This window comes from Eumetopias jubatus, unplaced genomic scaffold, assembly GCF_037043125.1.
Source record: "Eumetopias jubatus isolate StellerSeaLion01/CBP00866 unplaced genomic scaffold, mEumJub1_p1.0 scaffold_3, whole genome shotgun sequence".
NCBI lineage: Eukaryota > Metazoa > Chordata > Mammalia > Carnivora > Otariidae > Eumetopias > Eumetopias jubatus.
The window spans coordinates 186989275-186999551 of record NW_028274809.1 but is presented as its reverse complement, the minus strand read 5'-3'; positions in this window follow the sequence as shown (position 1 = coordinate 186999551).

Here is a 10277-nt window from a genome sequence, read left to right as displayed (position 1 = left end):
ATTTAATCTGTGTAATGAAGGGTCTATCAGAATAGCAGACACCTCCGTGGATTTGATTAATTGTTGCATTGATTTTTGTTACTTAATACCTATATATAATTTATTTTTGTAATAGTTGAGTTGCACAAAATGTTGAATTTGAAAAAAAAGTTAGAGAACAAGAAAATATTCTTGAAGGGATCATCTCCCAAGCCATTTCCACTGTCCTTTCCTTTATGACCCCATCCCGTTGATGCTCTTGTTTCTGAAAAATTAGAATGATGTGTAGAGGAAAATGTTGCTTAATTCAATAACATTCAAATGGTAGAAAGAACAAAGTGTTGTTGTTTTCTTTAAGATTTTGTTTATTTATTTGACACAGAGAGAGAGACAGCGAGAGAGGGAACACAAGCAGGGGGAGTGGGAGAGGGAGAAGCAGGCTTCCCACTGAGCAGGGAGCCCGACGCGGGACTCGATCCCAGGACCCTGGGATCATGACCTGAGAGCTGAAGGCAGACGCTTAATGACTGAGCCACCCAGGCACCCTGGAACAACTGTTTTTTAAGTCAAATTTAAAATATATGATCAGAAACATAACAAAATAGAATTCTTTCATTCCTCAATTCAAAACCAGTAGTCCATATATGTGAGATAATCATCCTTTGGAAAGATGGTATTTCTGTGACTCTAATATTCTAAGGAAGATAGCTATATTTCAGAATATATATTTATTTGATATGTTTATGTACATTACAAGATTTATTTGTTGGTCATATTTTTGTTTTATTTCTTAAAAATTTGGTTTTGTTCAGAATTCCACAGTTCATTTGATGTAATATTTAAATTCAAGTTTCAGCAAATTAGTCTGATTCATTCCACTTTTGGTTCACACATAGTTATACTCCATGCTCTTGGTAATCTACATGAGAACGGACTGGATATTTCATTATTAAGGACAATCATGGTGTCCACAGGAGGGAAAGCTCCCAGACCAAGACATACTTCCTTTCTGAGATAACGGCACAGAGTTGATTCTCATAAACCAAGCTGCTCATAGAAAATAAAAGAAGGAAAACCTGTTTTCTCCTGGGAACATTATTTCAAAGCTGCCACTTGATCATATATTGCCACAAGTTGTTGACAGTTTCAGTTTGGCCATCAAGAACACATTACCTCTATCTACTGCTAGGAGAAGACTGTCAACAATATTGATTACAAATATTTCCATGCCAAGAAAAAGCTGAACACTGAGTATGAGATACCAAAAGACCCCCAAGCATGTGGTTCCAAAGATGCACAGCTGTCTTCTCAAGTCGCTTTCCAAACTGACATGAACTGGTTAATTCAGTTCATGTTCTTTCTTTAAATATTTGTTGACCCTTGTTTTCAGAAGCAAAGGACTACAAGAGAAATGAAGACCTATCTTTACCATCAGGCAGCTCAGTCTTAGTATAATTGTTTGAAGAAATGTTTTTGAAAACGTGTATTAAATAGGAATAAACAATGAATAAAAATTTATATGTCCAATTTTGACCAAAGTATATATACATTTCTTTATTATTGATAATATAAATATTTTAGCCCTGTGATAAGCAACTACTCCAATGAGTATAAAATGTTTATATTTTTCACCAAATATCCTAAATAAAGAATCTGCAAGATGACAAGAGACATATACCAATATAGAGATGTTCATCGCACTCTAATAGAAATAGACTAATATTGGGCAAATGTTAAAAGTATTATTAGAAAATCCATTTGAGGGCTCCTGGGTGGCTCAGTTGGTTAAGTGACTTGCCTTCAGCTCAGGTCATGATCACGGATTCCTGGGATTGAGTCCCACATTGGGCTCCCTGCTCAACGAGGAGCCTGCTTCTCCCTCTGACCCTCCCCCCTCTCATGTACTCTCTCTCTCTCTCTCTCCCATTCTCACTCTCCCAAATAAATAAGTAAATCTTAAAAAAAAAAAGAGAAGAAAAGAAAATCCATTTGATGGCCAACAGACACATGAAAAAGTACTCAGCATCACTCAGCATCAGGGAAATCCAAATCAAAACCTCAGTGAGATACCCCCTCACACCAGTCAGAATGGCTAAAATTAACAAGTCAGGAACGACAGATGTTGGTGGGGATGCGGAGAAAAGGGAACCCTCCTACATTGTTGGTGGGAATGCAAGCTGGTGCAACCCCTCTGGAAAACAGTATGGAGGTTTCTCAAAAAGTTGAAAATAGAGCTACCATATGATTCAGCAATTGCACTACTGGATATTTACCCCAAAGATACAAATGTAGGGATCCGAAGGGGTACATGCACCCCGATGTTAAGAGCAGCAATGTCCACAATAGCCAAACTGTGGAAAGAGCCAAGATGTCCATCATCAGATGAATGGATAAAGAAGCAGTGGTATATATATATATATACAATGGAATATTATGCAGCCATCAAAAGGAATGAAATCGTGCTATTTGCAACAATGTGGATGGAACTGGAGGGTATAATGCTGAGCGAAATAAGTCAATCAGAGAAAGACATATATCATATGACTTCACTGATATGAGGAATTCTTAATCTCAGGAAACAAACGGAAGGTTGCTGGAGTGGTGGGGGGTGGGAAGGATGGGGTGGCTGGGTGATAGACACCGGGGAGGGCATGTGCTATGGTGAGCGGTGTGAATTGTGTAGGACTGTTGAATCACGGACCTGTAACTCTGAAACAAATAATACATTATACGTTTAAAAAAAAAAAAAAAAGAAGATAGCAGGAGAGGTAGAATAAAGGGGGAGGGAAGTCGGAGGGGGAGACGAACCATGAAAGACTATGGACTCTGAAAAACAAACTGAGGGTTCTAGAGGGGTGGGGGGTGGGGGGATGGGTTAGCCTGGTGATGGGTATTAAAGAGGGCACATTCTGCGTGGAGCGCTGGGTGTTATACACAAACAATGAATCATGGAACACTACATCAAAACCTAATGATGTAATGTAGGGTGATTAACATGACATAATAATAAAAGAAATCCATTTGAGAGAAAATCAGACCAATTAGTTTTGTCTTTAATATTTTAAATATTAACATGTTGTTATACTAGGAAATACAAAAGTGAAAGTGAAATGATCAGATTATAGTGTTCCAAATGAGTACATGTGATTCTCAAAATAATATTTTGTTAAAATCTGTCATACATTAACACAATGATTATATAACATGATATAGTGTAGAGAAAACATAAAAATTGTGTAATATAAAAAAAACTAGAGAGGTTGAGCTTTGGTGATTGATTTTAGGGATTTTTGTTCCCTTAGGGGTGAAGATGCTTTCTAATTTATATAATGTTGATATAAAAAGTACTATCTAAAACTCCAGTTTAATTCATAGTTATTCATTCATTTAGCAGATATTTATTCAGCATGCCTTCTACCAGCACTGATTAGGTACTGAGGCTCATTGGGTAAAAAGTCAGATTTTTTTTTTCTCAAGGAGCCCAAGGTCTAGTAAACAAGTTAATTTGAATACTCAGTGATATATATATATATATATATATATATATATATATATATATAGAGAGAGAGAGAGAGAGAGAGAGAGAGAGTGATACATTTTTTGATGGATTTATACACAGGGTGCTATAGGAGGCATTGCAATGGAAACTTACCCCAGTCAATAAGACCCTGGAGAATTTTCCCTGAGAAGGTAATAAGAACAAATAATTTTAAAATATACTTAAGTATGATGTGTTTCTTGTTAGTAAATTTTCAGAATTCTTGTTTGGTTCTTCTATTTGATTAAATTTAGCTTGTGAGGTGATTTCTAGTTAAAACTCTATTCACTAAAGGTTTTCCCCCACCTTCATCTGATTATTTCAAAATACTCATCATGAACCACACACATCTATCCATTCTTCCTTCTGATAAAGGTAAGGTGATAAGCAATGGGGTACAGAATGTAATATCACTCCAATGAGACATGGAAATTACCTTGATTTGCTTAATAGTATATCAAATGGTAAATAGCAATACCATATATAATAGCAATAATTTAATTGGAAAATGGCAGCAATAATAAGGAGCTGCAGGAATTCCATTTAAGGATTGCTTGAATGGCCATGAAAGAAGATAGAATTTAAATAATGTTATTATTATAAGAACTAAACAGAGAAGAATGTGACAGCATTTCTGGGGGTTGGGTAATGTAGTTAAATATACAATGTTAGTAATATGCCTTGGTTTTGGATAGAAATAGTTTCAGGGAGAGTGAAGTGCAGACAGCATTAAATAATGAACTACACATGTTTCAACTTCATTTTAAATATCAATATTATCCAGATTTCTACTTTTCCCTAGAATGATTGGGTGTTGAGAAATTTTATTTAAAAGCTTATCTGGGAACCCAGCATATGAAACAAATAAAAACAAAGTGACATTTTTGGAAGCAGCAGGGAGGCGATGAGTCCCATGACTTTTCCAGCTCCTCTCTTTTCTCAGGAGGCACAATTTAAACACCTCTGCCTATAAAGACTGAAATAAATGGCCACTGGCAGGCTGGGATGTGTCTATGTGTGTTTGATGGGATTTGGGGTGACATTCAAAGAAGTACTAAGAAATAATATTTCTTTGATATGGGATTAAGGATGTATTGGAACAAAGAGAGATGAAAATAAGTATTCCAATTAGATATTCACAAAAATCATTTAAAGTATCTTGAGGGTGTTGACAATGGGAGACTGAGAAGAAAGTTATAAGCTCTCAAAAGTTACTTAGCTTTGAGAGCGGTGCTTCATGAAATCTAAATTGGGATACATTTTTTTTGTAAAAAATACAAAAAACATAATTTTGAGAGTAGAGGGAATAGTGGGTAACTTCAGATAACCTAATATTTAGGGACAAAAAACATTCATCCAATCAGTCCCTAAATCTTAACGAATGGCAACAGTGGAACTCCACTGAAGATAACTACATATGCTGAAAAGAATAAAATAGTAGGGAAGATTTCATCAAGGTATAAAATATCTAAAAATATTAATTATTCATGTTGCAGTGGGGTAAACTAAATGAATGGAAGAAAACTGGAGGAAAGCATAACAACCAACATTTTCTAGACTACAAAATTAAAATTGCATTTCAAGAGGAAAATAATTATGTGAGTGCTTTGACTTTTTTTATATCTGCACCAAATTGCTTTTATCTTGAATAGTTTCTAAGTATAAAATTGTTTGATAGAATACAAAATAGATGTAGGAGGAGAGTAGACACATTAAAAAATAATTTATATGATTATTTTATATATAATTCAATATAGATATGGCATATAATTTATAGGCTATTGAATTAATGTTGTATTTTAATAACTATAACATTATTCATTTCTTCAAATTCTTACTTTAAAGATTAAATAGCTAAGCCCAGAGTTGTTATTCAGTAAGTACTGAAACCCAAGCTTTAAAATTATGCCTGCTTATATTTAAGGCAAAAAAAATCTACCTTTCCAGTAAGTAGTTATTATCAATAACAAACCAAAATAAAAGTTAAAATAATTTTAAAAAATAAAATTTCTATAAAAGCAAAGTATTAGCAATGAAGATGATAGAATAAAGAACAAGGGGGGCCCCAAATGCAGAATTTACAAAGGAAGTACCAGTGAACCAGTTCCACAGCATTTGAGCTGCTTGTTCAATCTGATAAAGGATATACAAATGGGTCACAAACATGGAAAAAGGAGAATATTTTAAAGATTTTATTTATTTATTTGACAGAGAGAGAGAGAGAGTGCATGAGGAGGGAGAGCGGCAGAGGCAGAGGGAGCAGCAGACTTCCCGCTGAGCAGGGAGCCTGATGCGGGACTCGATCCCAGAACCCTGGGATCACGACCTGAGCTAAAGGCAGACGCTTAACCGACTGAGCCACCCAGGCACCTAAAAGGAGAATATTTTAAAGAGATACAATGTTTGTACAATTCTTTGCTGTGAGTCCCAAACCCGACTGAGAGGAAAGCACTTAATATGGCTACTTGAAGAGATTAAATGTGATCAAGGTAGCTGGAAAAGGATTGAATTTCCCCCAAAGCAACAGGGAGGGTGAAAGATAGCCAAACAATAGCTTTGCTGGCAGAAGCAAGACCTACTGCTATGTTGAAAGTGGGCTGAACTCCTAGAATTCGTCAGGATAAAGGATCCATTGCGTTCCCCCCAAATCCGAACTGGCACTGAGTCGTGTTGGGTTCTGTTAATGAGGCCATCTGGAGTGGGAAGGAGCCACACAATAAGGAAGAAGCCACAGCTTGATGATGAATGCAGAGGGACAAGGGAAGGTGGCAAATCGCCACTGAGAGTGAATTTGCCCAGAAACTCTAGTTCAAGAGAAGCCCAGAACAATGAAAATCCAGACACCTGTGAGAGAAGGAACCAGCTTACCACCTGCTAGGTCCAGAGCCCATTCAGTCCATTTACAAAACCACCAAGAAAGAACTTAACAATTCCCTTATTGTTTTCTGTCTTCTAGGAGTTCTAAGGTCCCAAAAAGCCGAAGCCAAGGTTAGGGAATTAAAGAATGGGAAGGAGAGCTGAACTAGCTACATCCCTTCGCCGAGACAAAGGAGGGTCTGAAATACATCTTAGTGGAGGGAGAAGGGAGTCTATGCCATGTATGGAGCCACCGTTGCTCATAATCATCCCCTAATTTTGACAAAGTCACTGAGCATGTGTTGAGGCTGACTAATACAGACATGGTGATCACTATATGCGCTTGATATGGGATTTGCAAAATCTGACATAAACAGTCGGGCTAACTATTATGCAATAAGTATGATTAAAAATAAAATTTTAATTGCAATTAAAATTAAAAATTAAAATTGCAATTAATAGCCTGGCTCTTATGGTTCAATTTTTGTGACTTACAAACTAAATGAAAAAAAAAATTAAAAAAGTTGACACTGATAAAAAGCTACTTTAAAGTACCATCAATGTGAAAGATAAAAATTTCAACTCCATAAATTTTCTCATAAGACTATATTTCTAGTCAGAATTATCAGAATTAAAGTTAACCTTATTCATTTTATCTAGTTACTGAGATCCAGGTTGCTTGATTGCTTAAATGCCATTTATTATGGGGTTCATTTTATTCTAAAAATCATATCATATCATATCAGTACCTGATTCTACCATTTAATAAATCTAATATTTTCATGTGATAGATTCAGAATTCATTTAAATATTTCACTCATTTAATTGATCATTCAGCAAATAGTAAGGCCCATTCTAAGCAATGGGTTAAAAGAAGGAATAAAATAGACAAACTATCACTTCACGAGCTTTAGCGGGTAACGGGGGAAATTGTCCGGGAGAGAAACAAGAGAAGGAAAAGAAATCAGAGTAAGGAAAATTGCACCTCAAAGGAAATACCATTTCAGATCTGGTGGTCTAGGAAACCCATCCGATAAGGAACCATTTGAACAGAAACCAAAAACAGATGGGAAAGATCATGTGGTTAAATAAAGAACATCCCAGGAAGAGGTACAAGCAAAAGCTAGTCCCGAGGGAGGAGCATCATCCCTGGAGGGTTAGGATTTCTACATAATAAATTTTAGGGGGGACACAAACATTCACTCTATAGTACTTATTCACATGGATTATTTTGAAGACATTTTTGGTTCAAAAATAATAATAGCAATAATAATATTATAGAGGCAATACTGTGTTTTTATAACACCAGGTAGACTTCTTAGGAATTAACATATTTAATTTGTTTATGGGATTAGTTCTGTTATTACCATAAATAGTTTACAAAGAAGGCAGCTGAGGCACAGGACGGTTATATAACCTCTCCAAGGTCACATAGCTAGTAAATTGGAGTCAGTTTTCCAAATCAGGCATCCTGACACCAAAAACCAGGATTTTTTTTTTTTTTTAAAGATTTTATTTATTTGTTTGGCAGAGAGAGACACCGCAAGAGAGGGAACACAAGCAGGGGAGTGGGAGAGGGAGAAGCAGGCTTCCCGCCGAGCAGGGAGCCCGATGCGGGGCTCGATCCCAGGACCCTGGGACCGTGACCTGAGCCAAAGGCAGACGCCTAAAGACTGAGCCACCCAGGCGCCCTCTAAAAACCAGATTCTTCACCACTATGGTATCTTAGTTATCATTAGCGATTTAGACCATTCAGAAAACCATTTCATCAAATTCAGACCATTTCATCAAAACCATTGACTTAAAATGTGTTCTTAAAATGACTACACATATCATTTTGATGGTAGCAAATAAAATGAATTATTTTTTAATTTCACAATCTAGAGTCTCATAGCAAGCCATCCCCAAAATATTCAACATCATAACTCTAAGGGGAGTAAAAATCACGGATTTCAGTAAATATAGTAGAGCTTAGGGGAAAATAAGCTTTGGGGGGACTAATATAAAGTTAGTCTGGGCACCTCATTTGGGCCGTGCTTTGAAAATGGTTTATCAATAACAATGCAATTCACTGACAGTGGAGAGTGTTAATTTCAAAGGTTTAGAAAAATCTGAATCATACTTTGTCAATCTGTTAACAAAATGACAATATAAGCACTATATCCAAAGAGCCTCTTACATCCTGGATAATTATAATGCTTTTTATGCTAGGCATGTCAATTAGCATTGATCTTCGCTCTGAAAGCATCGTTAAGTCTTAGGAAGTTTGTGAAAGTGTGTAAGTATGGGTCCTGTGAAGTGCGATGTGTAACAATTCATTAAGCAGCTTTTATTTTAGCAGGAAAAAAATTGCTAGAAATATAGCCAATTCAAATCTTCTTGGGAAAAGTAATCATCCAGTCACTGCTAATACTGGAAAGAATAGGAACTTAGAAATTCATAAAATCAGGTTTCGCCTGAATCTATTCACTTCATAAAACATTCTTCCAAATATAGTGTTTCTTTCAATCAACTGATATCCATCTGTAGAGCTTGACTCCAAACAGTTACTATCAATCAAAGAGTCATGAAAAGCCTGATGTGATAGGGACTCCCAAGGGCAGACCACGGTGAGCAAACTGCTGTCCAAGAGGTACTCAGTCTTAGGGAGGGAGGTACGTTAGCTCCCATAGTCATTTTTTTTTAATATTATTTATTTATTTATTTGACAGAGAGACAGAGAGCACAGGTAGGCAGAGGGGCAGGCAGAGGGAACGGGAGAAGCAGGCTCTCTGCTGAGCAGGGAGCTCGATGCGGGGCTCGATCCCAGGCCCCTGGGAGCATGACCTGAGCCGAAGGCAGTCGCTTAACCGACTGAGCCACCCAGGCGCCCCTCCCATAGTCATTTTTTTATTTAACGCAATTGCCTTTCGAAGGAATAACAAATTCATCTGTGAATAGTATATGAACTTATTTTACTGTGGGTTTTTAAGACATTCATCTTTAAAGGTACTGAGAAAAAAAATTAAAAGACATCCAAACCAGATAAGTTAAGATATAGGAGGAGAGAATATTTATATTGAAAGCAGAATGGGGCGCCTGGGTGGCTCAGTCGTTAAGTGTCTGCCTTCAGCTCAGGTCATGATCCTGGGGTCCTGGGATCGAGCCCTGCATCGGGCTCCCTGCTCAGCGGGGAGTCTGCTTCTCCCTCTGCCTCTGCCTCTCCCCCTGCTCATGTTCTCTCTCTCTCTCACTTGCACTCTCTATCTCTCTCAAATTAATAAATAAAATCTTAAAAAAAAAAAAGAAAGAAAGCAGAGGCCACTGTGAAGGAGGCAAGAATCACATGTGACTGACATGGTCGGATATGGTGACCAGGGGCCACTGGTGCACTTTATTAAACCAGATTTTTTTTCCCATAAGAAAACTCTATCAAAGTCATCTGATATGACAAATACATATATACATAAAAACATACAAACATACATACATAACCAGGATAGCAAAAGGATCATTTTGCTGTCTGCATGGCAAGCTCATCCAGAATATAAGATCCAAGAAGAAAGCAGTCATCTCTGTCTTGTTCACTGTGATATCTCCTACTCTAGGTCATAGAATGAAAACGAGTAAGTATTCAATTCCCATTTGTTGCCTGACTATAGACATACTCTTCCCTTGTTGCTCTGTGATGAAAAGGTCACAGTGATAAAGGTTTCTTTAAAAAAGCATCCTCAGGCTGTGACAGTACTCCATATCAGGATTAAATAATTGGTAGAACAGCCTTTATAATATCTATGCCGCTTTAATGTTACACACTATATCCTAGATGAGATGAATAATATCCTCTGTCTCATTGATGTTTAGATAAGAGAAACACATTAGTTTCTAATAGTCTGTAACAGGAACAAAAATACTCTGTCAGGTG